The sequence below is a fragment of the Panthera pardus genome, unplaced genomic scaffold (assembly GCF_024362965.1).
Source record: "Panthera pardus isolate Hobbes unplaced genomic scaffold, ASM2436296v1 HiC_scaffold_8, whole genome shotgun sequence".
Taxonomy (NCBI): domain Eukaryota; kingdom Metazoa; phylum Chordata; class Mammalia; order Carnivora; family Felidae; genus Panthera; species Panthera pardus.
The window spans coordinates 117,040,498-117,052,690 of record NW_026527013.1 but is presented as its reverse complement, the minus strand read 5'-3'; the positions used below and the strand labels follow the sequence as shown (position 1 = coordinate 117,052,690).

General features: G+C 39.8%; 1 non-coding gene across 1 annotated transcript; it reads right to left on the bottom strand.

Moving 5' to 3' along the window:
• Positions 1 to 11,161: 11,161 nt before the first annotated feature.
• Positions 11,162 to 11,270, bottom strand: LOC128775738 (U6 spliceosomal RNA). The gene has a single exon (XR_008420718.1). It is a non-coding gene; the product is annotated as a U6 spliceosomal RNA (small nuclear RNA).
• Positions 11,271 to 12,193: the final 923 nt, after the last annotated feature.

The window sequence follows — 12,193 nt, the reverse complement described above, 5'->3', positions numbered from 1 at the left end:
CCACTATTTTGGGTGAAATATGATTATTTTCACTATTAATACTTAAATTAAGCACACCCACATTTGGCATTACCATGAGCATAATTGGTAAAAATTGTTCTAACGAGAAGCTCAGAATTGTTCAGGCAGGACTTATCAAACAGAAAGAGAAAAATTAAGCAAAGGAAAATCATATCGTGTAAAAACAAATGAGAGAAAAGTGCAAAACATCCAACAATTAGTTGGTGTACACAGGGCCAAGCCGTGGGGATGATGTGTTCACAGATATTGACTGATCCTCTGTCTGAAACTTCACTGGCACAACGCGACGACACCCGGTCAGTTTGAACTGTTCAATCCTAAACTGACTGAATTGACCAGTCATTTGGAATGCCTCGAGAATCTGTCTATAATGTGTCTGTTTTGCATACGGTGCCTCTCCTGCTTTAAGAGAATCTTCACACCAGAGACTCCCCGACTTAACGGACAATAAATGCTTGGTGGCAAAACACAAAGTTAAGGAGACCTACAAGCACCAACAAGAAAGTTCCAGTATCTGGAGCTCTTTTGTGATCCCCGTCATCCCATCCTGGAGAAATGGAAGATCTTTTCCAAAACAAAAACGTTGAAGGGTGATCTGAGTTCAAATCTTAACTCGCCCTTTTTAGACTTACTGTTGCCCTCTGTGAAATGGGAATAATAATAATAAGCCTTTTTATTTCTGCTTTGTTTTGTTTTCTGAAGGCTTACATAAGCTAGTGCACGTGGAACACTTATTGTCCCGCCTGGCTATTCGTATTAGTTACTCCTCATCAAGCATTAAGCATAGAGTCTTGAGTCTGCCCCACGATAGCTCCCTGGGATTAGCTATTTGAGTTAACACCCAAAGTCAGAGATTAGATGACTCATGGCAAACTCTTCACTCCAGGGCTGAGTCTGCATCACACTTCATGAGCTGGTTGTGAAGGACATGATGCTTTTCCCACCCAAAAACATATCATCTCTGGAAATATTCCAGTTGATGACCATGAAGCAATAGTAGCAAAAACAGTATTGGGCTCTGCAAAGAGCGACAAACTAAAGAGAATTCCAAACTCATGCCTGCCAAGTTTTCCCTTATTTGGAAGTAGCCCATGTGAAATTCTAGAACTCTCCACAGGTCACTCACAGTCTGTCCATTAGCTTTCCTGTTTGCTGTCTTCTTGTCTACTTACATCAACTCCTCTTAATATTTAAGAACTTTTCAGGAAATTCAGTTTTAGAAAGACAGCAAAGGAGCTTTGAATTGGCAAAAGCTTCACATTTCAGAGGTGATACTAATCTAAAGAAACACACTATTATCTTAGTAATTTCCAATTGTTCCTGGAAGCATTTTACTGCAGAGACCACTGCCAGCTATTAAGTAGAGGAGACTCGTTTTGGTTGCCAGAATTAGCTGAAATTAAGATCCTTTGACATCTTCTTACAGAAAAAAGTCAGTTTCAGTACAAACAATTCGGAATTTAATAGATTGTGACAGGTTATAAAATCCTATGCATTTGAAAGAAAAGCTTTGCTGGTGGAATAATGTGTTTCTAATTTACACATAATAGGCCCATGAAGCTATGACTAGAAGGACATTAAAGTAATGAGGAAATTCCAGTTATAGACACTTTCTGTAGAGATCTTAAAGATTATGATTAGGGCAGTCATTTTCCCAAGTGCTGCGTAGAGCTCAACCCAAAATGAAGGTGGCCAGGAGAAAGAAAGAAGACTGGAAAGGCAATGAGCCTCAGTGTCGAGGGTAGGGAAAGCATTTGGGGGATAGATGCTCAACCCAGAGGTGGAGGATTGTGTTAAACTTAATAAATGCTGTATGTACTGAATACCGACAAAGGCCTAGCGCTGGATGCTTGTTGGTGAATGAGGAGGAATCAACAACGACGTGAGCCATAAGAAGGGCCAAGAAATTTTTGTGGATAAAACTCTTTACAATAAAAAAGAATTCTACTTTCCTGCGATTCTTTGTCCCGAGAGTCGTCCAGTCCACCCCACGGATGACTAACATGACATAAAATGGATCCCTTAAATACCTTCCTTATTTTAAGTCTCAATGCTACTATGTAATTTAAAATGCATACGAAATGGCAAAGAAAATTTGGAGTGTGTCATTTGATATGAGTTTGGGTAGCCGTTCTCCTATGATAAATTGATACAGCGATAGGGGAAGTAGCTTGTGCAAAACAGCAGAGAACATGCTCGCAATGAAAGGCACGTGCTTTATTTTAATGCCCATTAGTATTTTTCTGCCCTCTTTTGAGATCAGTTTCTCAGGTATAAGATGATGTAAACTAGAAGAAACTTACTGTCTGACTAGAAAATGATTAGACTCTTACTCTGTGATTGCTTCTACTATTGTTTATAGTCTGGGTACTGCATCTGGGATATTATCCTAGGTAATCAATAAATAATGACCACTCGGGTGTTAGGAGATCTGGCAATTTTGCTCGACCTTAAACATTTTCTCCAGTAAGAGTTTCATGGCTCTCTCCTTTTACCTCTCTACATTTCAAAAATATAGTTTTGAGCATTCTCTATATTCCAGTCATGTTCTAGGCACTCGAGAATGAGATCCCGTGTTTGGAGAACTTCCATTCTGGGAGGGCGGGTGGGAGGTGGAAGACAGTCAACTCAGAGAATAAGATACTTCTTTGTGCCTCTTTTTACTCATGTGTCATACACTTTAGTGCTGTCTGGTCTGATGGTGTCTTGTCCCTTAGAGGGACCTTTCTTAGCCTTGGTCTTGCCTGAGTATGAAAGAGAGAGAGAGATTGCAAAGGAAGTTGGTGGATGTCATTCTCCCCTAGAACCCTGCCATCAGGGCAGTCTGAGAAGGTGATGGGTTTAAGTTTAAACAACACCAATATAACCACAGAAGAACAGAAAAGGTCCAAATAAAACAAACTAGTGCTTATGCTAGCAGCTTGGCTTCCCCAAAGCCCATCTCCCTCCTTTTTGTTTGTTAACGTTTATTTATTTTTGAGACAGAGTGAGACAGAGCACAAGGGGGCATTGGGGCAGAGAGAGAGGGAGACACAGCATCTGAAGCAGGCTCCAGGCTCTGAGCTGACAGCCCTGAGCCCTACGCGGGTCTTGAACCCACAGACTGTGAGATCATGATCTGAGCTAAGTTGGACACTTAACTGACTGAGCCACCCAGGCACCCCAAGCCCATCTCCTTCTGACCCATTCAAGAGGCATAACATTTAGTTACAAGACACTAATTTCTTCTTCATCCTCCACAGTGAGGATTGTCTTTGTGACACTACATAGCTAGGCAGTCAGGGAAGTTCACCCAGAGAAGTTCACCTAGAGAAAAGACACCCAACAACATTGTTCAGCATCAAATAGATAATATTTTTAACCTTGCAGCTGGTTTGTTGTCTTGGGGTGTTCTGGAATCCATTTCTCTATAACTCTGATTTTCTTCAAGAGATGGTATAACAGAAATTTTTCTCATTCCTATGTGGTCATTGTTTCTCAACCATTAATAAAATTTCCAGAAATAAGGTCAAGAGACCCATTTAGAATGTACTATGTTGTTTCATTGTACACAAGTTTTTACCACAATAACTTGAGAATTATCTCATTATAGGAAGACTAGAACCTGGGGTTTTGCTGTTCTCAACATCCTGAGGACTTGAAAACTTCAACTCCACTCCATATTCAGAAGAACTCCATATTCTTCTGAAAGAATTTTGAACATAAACTGGCATTTTCGGGTAATGAGGGGCTGGAGTTATTTCAATGATTTTTAACATGAAGAAAGAGCACTGGTTTGTGATTGAAAGAAATATAAGCTATTGTCACTGCTTGGGCTTCCAGAAAACCAAACCCCCATAAACTAAAATTTGGCCTCCAGACTGGTCTGTGATCTCTTACAGAGTAGGCCCTTGCACCAGATAATCATATTCATTTCTTTGCAGAACCTTTCACGTGGAATCTTAGATTTGGAAAGAATCTTAATGATGATGTAGTCTTAACTTCACCTGTCCCAAATCTAATATTTATGTTTCTTGAAGGACTAAATGTAGCTATGAATAAATCACTGTTTGTGATACATGAAAAAGGCATAGCACAGATATATGCAATGAGATTCATACAGAGAATCCATGGAGGAACAGAAAGATGCAAAAAGCAAACATTTCAAGTGGCCAGCTGCATATCAGCACCCCATAGTGTGGGAGGTACATACCCAAACTGGCTATTTATGGCTTCACCATGACAATTAGAAGAATGAACACACCTTCTTTTTAACAAGAAGTTCCCAGCCCAGCACATTGATGTTACTTGCCGCCATTTTTCTTTAATCTGTATTTCTTTAAAAAAATTTTTTCTTAATGTTTATTTACTTTTGAGAAAGAGAGAGAGAGAGAGAGAGAGAGAGAGCAAGCAAGCAAGGGGTAGAGAGAGGGAGACACAGAATCTGAATTAGGCTCCAGGCTCTGAGCTGTCAGCACAGAGCCTGATGCGGGGCTCAAACTCATTAACTGTGAGATCATGACCTGAGCTGAAGTCAGACGCTTAACCGACTGAGCCACCCAGGTGCCCCATTTAACTTATATATCTTAAAGGCATGTGTACAGTTCATTGTTTCCGAAATCAATACTTTGAAGTCGTTATTTTGGAAGTATTTCCTTTTGTTTGCTTAGCATTTAACCAAACCTATAAGATACTTAGAAGCAATCAAAGTGAAATCTATAAAATGGCTTCCAGTCTGGTAAGGAATACAAGAATTTTTTTTGCCAATAGTTTCCAAAACTTGTAAAAAATGTACATATCCTTTGACCCTGTGAATCTACTTCTAGGAATTTATCCTAACACTGCAGATTAAAATAATAAAAATGAGAAGTAATCCAAATGCCCAATACTAGGTATTAAAGGAATTAACACTAGCTTGCTCTAACAAATAATCCCAAATCTCAGTGGCTTCACGCAATCAAGGTTATTTTTCGCTCATGATACAGTTGATGGCCTTCCGTGTAGTGATTTAGGTATCCTGATTCTTTCTATCTTGTAGTTCTACTATCTTCCAGAACCTCAAAGTACTCATCTATACCCCTGCATTCATCCAACAGATAAATGAAGACAGAAAAGATAAGGAGGAATGCCTGGATTTGTTATGGGCTGGATATGGCTTACATCATTCTGACCACATTTTATTGGCCAGAAGATGGTCATGTGGCCACAACTAACTGCAAGGGATTCTGGGAATCCTAATCTTCCCCTTCTTGGGCATCATAGACTAGTGAGCGTCTAGCTGATCTCTGGCATGTTAACAGATTGGCTTAATGAAGTATGGTACATCCATAAATGGGACACTTATGTAGCCATTAAAAATGAAGATTCAATGAAGTAGAAGAGATTTACACTATAGTGAATGAAAAAGGCAGGCAGCAAAACATTTAGGTTATGACCTTGACTTTGTCAAAAAATATATTTTACCAAAAAATATATATTTATAAATAAAAATCCTAGAACATATACATTAGCGTTTCTTCCTGAGTGGTGGGTTACCACCTTTTCCACCCTGTGCTTTTCTGCATTCTCTCAGCTTCATACCATGAATATGAACTACATCTTCTAGTCAGATCGGTTGTTAAAAATAACTGTACTTTAGAATAGTGCTCTCCAAAGCAATATAATGGAAATCATACATGCAATTTTAATTAAAAAGAAAAAGGATCAGGTGAGATTAATTTCAATAATACGTTTTATTTAACCTAATCTGTTCAACATTATCATTTCAACATATAGTCAATAAAATTAAAATACTAAAAATTAAAATACCAATGAAACTTTTAATACTTCTTTTACTTATACAGAGTTTTGGGATATGGGTATATCATACACTTACAGCAGATCTTACTTTGGATCAGCCTCATTTCAAGTGCAGTAGCCACATGTGGCCGGCAGCTACTGTATGGGTCAGCACAGCCTGAGAGTGTGCTGAGTGGCAGGTAGGGCAACAGACAGGTAGCTCAGAAGAGGACAACACCCCATGTGAGGGCTGGAAAATGTCTCATGAAAGAGGTGAGTTTGGAATTGGGCCTTGAGGGATATTATTAATAGTACCCTCAATTACCATAATACTGGTAACGCCTAACATTTATTACATGCTTGCCATATGCCCATCACTGTGCTAACCACTAGGGTTTGGTAGAGAGGAGGAACAGACTTGCTGAAAAGGGAGAACACCAGAAGCAGCAAAAGCAGAGATCTAGGGGGAAGGTCAATACACCTGCAAGTATGGGGGGTGGGGTGGGGTTGGAGAGGGATTGGAATGATTCGGCATTGGGCTCTTTGGAAAGTAGTAGAAGAAAAAACAGGAAATCCAGTTGGAACCAAGTTTAGAAGCACTTTGAATGCTAAGGGGGGATCTTCATGCCTACTCAGTGAGAAAATGTGATGACAATAACACAAAACACTCACTAAGCACCCATTTTACTGATAAGGAAACAGGCATAGAGAGGTTAGAAAATTTCCAAAGGTCACACAGTGTGTAACCATGTTTGGCAGAGCCTGGACTCCAACCCAAGCATTTCTGGCTCCAAAGTCGACGCCTTAACTGCTCACAAATACCACGAATTTTGGAACCAGAGACCTGGATTTGCATCCCAGGCTCTTTGCTGTCTCACTGGGACTTGAACCAGTTCCCTGAACCCCCAATAGCTTCAGAATCCCCCCCTCTGCCCCAGCTGCCACCCTCATGAAAATGGGCATGTCCCACCAATCTGAAGTATCATTGCATGGATGTGATGACACTGGCGGGAAAGCACCAATTATACTGTCTGGCACAGAATAGATGCCGATTAAGGCTGGTTGCCCCACAAAATACCATGGGGAGCCATTTCAGGCCTTTAGGCAGGGGAATGGGATGACTGGACTTACACTTTAGGGAGATTTATGCTGGAAATACCCATCTTCCTTGATTACTTGGCCGGATGGATTGGAGCTAGGAGAGATGTGTTAGGAAGATATTGCATTAGTCCAGATAAGAGGTAATGACGATCTATGCTGGGACAGAGACAGGGAAATTGCAATCATATTATCTAACTGTAGGATATCAGAGCCAGAACAGGCCCTATGGAGTAGAGAGTCCAGACGTAAATGACTTATCAAAGGATAGATCATGTGACTAGTAAAGTTCATCTCGTTCTTTGGTGCACTGTTCTTACCTTCACTCAGGCAGTGCTGGTATTAGACATCAACGCCAACATTTTTAAACTCTTAATACAAATAACAAAGTATCTCAGTTTTGTCTGAATCATATACTTTCTACTTTTAACTAGCATCTAGGGACAATTTCATGTAATCCTATCACTGTCAACTCTCCCTCACTCCTAAAGGAAGGTAGGGAGACTGGAATCAGAACAATTTCCCCACTACAGATGGGTAAACCAAGGCACAGAGGAAGATGAACCTTATTTCTGGATCAAATTCTCTTACATTTACTTATAAATTATTTTGTTTTTTTTAAATCAAAGTTTGTTTTGGCTTTGAAATGTTACTAAAATGTTGGTACAGGGATGGTGTTTGTAAAATTTCACGCTGAACAATATGTCATGGGAATAGAAGGGCTGACATCTTTTAAGATTATTCAGATTTTAAAGGTTAATGAGTACAGTTCTCTTGAAATCATGTCTATAGAAAGACTTGTGTGATCAACCAGAAATTGGATCTCTGTAGTTGTTTTGTCTTAAATATAGTGAATGAAGGTACATCTTGCTAAGAATATGTATTGAAATGCCATCTCTTTCTGTCTCCCATCCAGAGCGGAGGAAAGAAACCAAACGATGTGTTTCTAGAATTAGTTTTCCTGCCAATGACAAATGGTGAATTCTACCACTGGAGGGCGCAGGAAAGAGCAGATGCTTTTCAGGTTATCGACACTAGGTGGCGCCGCTCTGCTAGTTTTCTTTATGTCTGTTTTTAATTTCTTATTTCTTAAAATTCCTTTGTTTAGCAGCGTTGTTAATGGAGTAGTTTAAGTCATGTAAAGAAGCTTTTTTATTTTTCTATTCTCTTCTTAATATGTCTGTCTGTCATATATAAGTATATGCTTATATAATATACTGATATAAGAATGCTAGGGGAAGTAGAGGTAGCAATTCCTTACAGCGTACAGTTTAGTTCTGTTTCGCTCTTGAATTAATTTTGAGGACATTCAAGTATGACTCCAAATTGAGTTTTCCTTTTGGACTGTCACTGTCTCAGATTCTTTAGAATTTTGTTAGAGATTTCACTTCAGTTTGATTTTAAAAGCGACATAATTGTGAATCACATCAGAGCTACCAAAATGTGACATAACTCAAATACTGGAATGAAAAGTAGGTATCAGTACAAGAATTGAAAATGAACTCTCTCATTTGGGTTTATGTAGAGAGGAATTCTCTAGCATCATTTAGTTTATCAGTTGTGTTTCTGAGTTGTACCTGTCTTTGGAGTTCAAATTCCTAACTATAAAAATAAGGAAGTTCCTCTAAATGCCCTCAAAGATCTCTTTCAATTTGGAACAAATATGACCTTATGAGTTCGTACACATAGTTGTGGCCCCTGCCTGCCCCAAACATGATTCTTGAAGCTATCTGCATAAGCTACGATTTTTAAAATCTGGGTAATTCTCTGTGGCACCACAATGTATGTAGTTATGAGCCCCAGCTATCTTTCAATCAATGTTGAATCACAGTGATAATGAAGTGGGCCCATGGAGGAGCAAGCTGAGTGCTCTGGAGAATCACACTCATGGGACAGAACTGGTTCAGAGTGACAGATCTGCCCATTAAGAGACTCTGAGTACAAGCAAAACTAAAAGGCAACCGACAGAATGGGAGAAGATATTTGCAAATGACATATCAGATAAAGGGTTAGTATCCAAAATCTATAAAGAACTTATCAAACTCAACACCCAAAAAACAAATAATCCAGCGAAGAAATGGGCAAAAGACATGAATAGACACTTCTCCAAAGAAGACATCCAGATGACCAACCATCACATGAAAAAATGCTCCACATCACTCATCATCAGGAAAATACAAATAAAAACCCCAATGAGACACCATCTTACACCTGTCAGAATGGCTAACATTAACAACTCAGGCAACAACAGATGTCGGTGAAGATGCGGAGAAAGAGGATCTCTTTTACATTGTTGATGGGGACGCAAGCTGGTGCAGCCACTCTGGAAATATATATACATATATATATGTATACACACACACACACACACACACACACACACACACACATATATACATACATATATATACATACACACACACAATGGAGTATTACTCGGCAATCAAAAAGAATGAAATCTTGCCATTTGCAACTACGTGAATGGAACTGGAGGGTATTATGCTAAGTGAAATGAGTCAGTCAGAGAAAGACAAAAATCATATGACTTCACTCATATGAGGACTTTAAGAGACAAAACAGATGAACATAAGGGAAGGGAAATAAAAATATAAAAATAGGGAGGGGGACAAAACATAAGAGACTCATAAGTATAGAGAACAAACAGAGAGTTATTAGAGGGGTTGTGGGAGGGGGATGGGCTAAATGGGTAAGGGGCACTAAGGAATCTACTCCTGAAACCACTGTTGCACTATAAGCTAACTAACTTGGATGTAAATTTAAAAAAAAAAAAAAAAAGAGAGAGAGAGACTTTGAGTCCAACTCTGGCTCCATCCCTTATGGGCTGGGAGATGCTAAACCAGTAGTCAGTAAGTAGGCATTGAGCTTGGTGCTGGGTACCATGGTGGATATGTGGAGAAGTGAAAAGCCAGGCACTGTGTGGCTCACAATCTAGCGGGGCATAAGTTGTCTGTCACTGGGAAGTTGGTAATTATGGGGAGCAAGTACCAAATAAGATCAGGTCTCTGCTCTGATCCCTGCCCAAACTTTTGCCCACGGTTGTCACCCTGAGAAGTGATATGGAATCACCACTGGGTGGTGGGTGTGGGGCATTCAGCCAAGTTGGGATAGGCAAGAGCAGGGAAGGGCTAGAGAGAGATAATAATGAAGTTGCTTAACATTCACTGCCACCTAGTAGCAAACGTTAGACATCATGAACAAAGGGGTATATTTTCTATGAAATAAAGGAAAGTGACATAGACATAAATATATTAGGTCCCCACAGACATTCACTAGCCTGGAAATGAGTGATATCTGGAGACCTGCAAGGGAGTGGGCAGAAATAAAGTAAAAATCCTTGAGTCACACCATCCTTGATGATGTCCACTGTAGTTGGTAAAACCTCCAGTGTGAGCTCATTAAATCAAATGCTGCATATGGAACCCCTTCAAATGCCATTATTGGCGATATGGGGCCCTTTTCTAAGCCCTTATAAACATAGACAGAGACACTTGTGCATCATTAGGCATGCTATGCCAATCACTCATCAAGACAGAATGACTAAATGGGCTGCTAAACACCATGAAACATATTAATGTTACAAAAAATTTGGAATCATCTTATACTTGATGTCATATAGGCTTTGGAGCACACTGAACAAATTTTCTCACTTGTGCAGAGCTAACTTACTCAATTGAGGAAATGCCTGAACATAGCAAAAACAGAGTAGGCATGGGCCTCCCTGAATCCTGCTACACCTAAAAGTGATGAGCCTGGCATTTCTCCTGGGGCAGGGTTGAGGGGGCGGTAGGGAGACTGGAAATTGGGAGTGAATGGGATAGAACCTGAGTCTGGAGGCTGAGGCAGCAAAATAGGGAAAGGAAGAGGAATGAAGCCACAAACACTCAGGTGAAAAAAGTTCATGAACCAACCTTTGTAAATCAGGAATGGCTCTTTTAGGTTCAACATGGCAGCCACACTGGCAGTCAACAAAGGTGTAGGACTTCCTAGGAATGAGCTGGCCTTCCCTCTTCCAGCACTGTCTTAAAGCAGAAATTCCCAAACGGTGTTCCTTAGCACATTAGCACCCAGAGATATTAATGGCTGGGGAAAACAAACACTTCTGCACCACTTTGGTTTAGAAAATGCTGGATTAAACAAAGTCAAGCAAATTTATTTCATGCTTGGATCCTTTAATATACTACCATATATTGTAACGCCTTCAAAGTAGGACTTACCATGTAGGGGTTCCCAGACCTTTTGAGTTCAGAATCTATTTTATTTATATAAAAATATGGAACACTTCACAAATTTGCATGTTGTCCTGGGACAAGGTCCATGCTAATCTTCTCTGCATCGTTTCAATTGTATTATATGTGCGGCCAAAGGAGGAGCACTGGACCTTTTCTGTTTTTTTTTTTTTTTCCTGTTTTTTTTTTAATCATAGATTATCTCAAGACACATGTTCTGAGAAACACCTCTTGGGAAACAATATCCTAATTTATTTCAGATTAAATTCTCCTCTAGCAATTTCAGTGTGAAATTTCCAGATAAAAGAAAATTGCCAGAGAAGTGAAAGATTCATCAAACCAACGTTTTGGTGACATGCAAGGAAACCCAAGTGTTCTTTTGATTCACTTATTTAAATTGTTTGTGTGGGTAGTTCCACATTTGAAAGGCACAATGACCCCATGTTTAGATTATTTTTCTCTCAGGCAACTACACTAAATTAGCTTTGCACCCCAATAATTAGGCCTTGCCTAAATGGTGCCACCACCTTGGAACCTGATGTCAATGTGGCTGTCAGTCTAAGCATGGCTATGCTATGAGAATAAGAAGAATAAATACAGTTCCTAATTTCCAAGTCAAAGACAGTGTGAATTGATATTACACAGTAAAATGCAATGAGATTAAATCAATAACATCTGCAATAAGGCATAATGAAGGTAAAATTATATCTCTGGCTTCCTGAACAGCTGTGAATCTATTTTTAATGATCCTCATTTTTGGCAGTCAGCTAACAACTTCTAAAATGTCCTAGAAATTGGATTGTTAAGCAGATGAGCACTGCAGTGGCTCAGAATGTCATTAATTTCAGCTGCCTTATCCATCTGCATGGGCGCAATGGAGGCATCGTGAATTCAGCCCCCACCCACCCCACTGAGCACCCCACTAATCGGGCTTGGGTGGCCCCAGTGAATGCCTGGAAATAGTAAGGCAGGAGAGCTGGGGGGAGAGGGGCTCCTGGAAGGATCACGGGCTGTTGAAATATGGAGAAAAAGGAAAAGTCCTTGCTTCTGTAATGCCAATTGTAGTACAT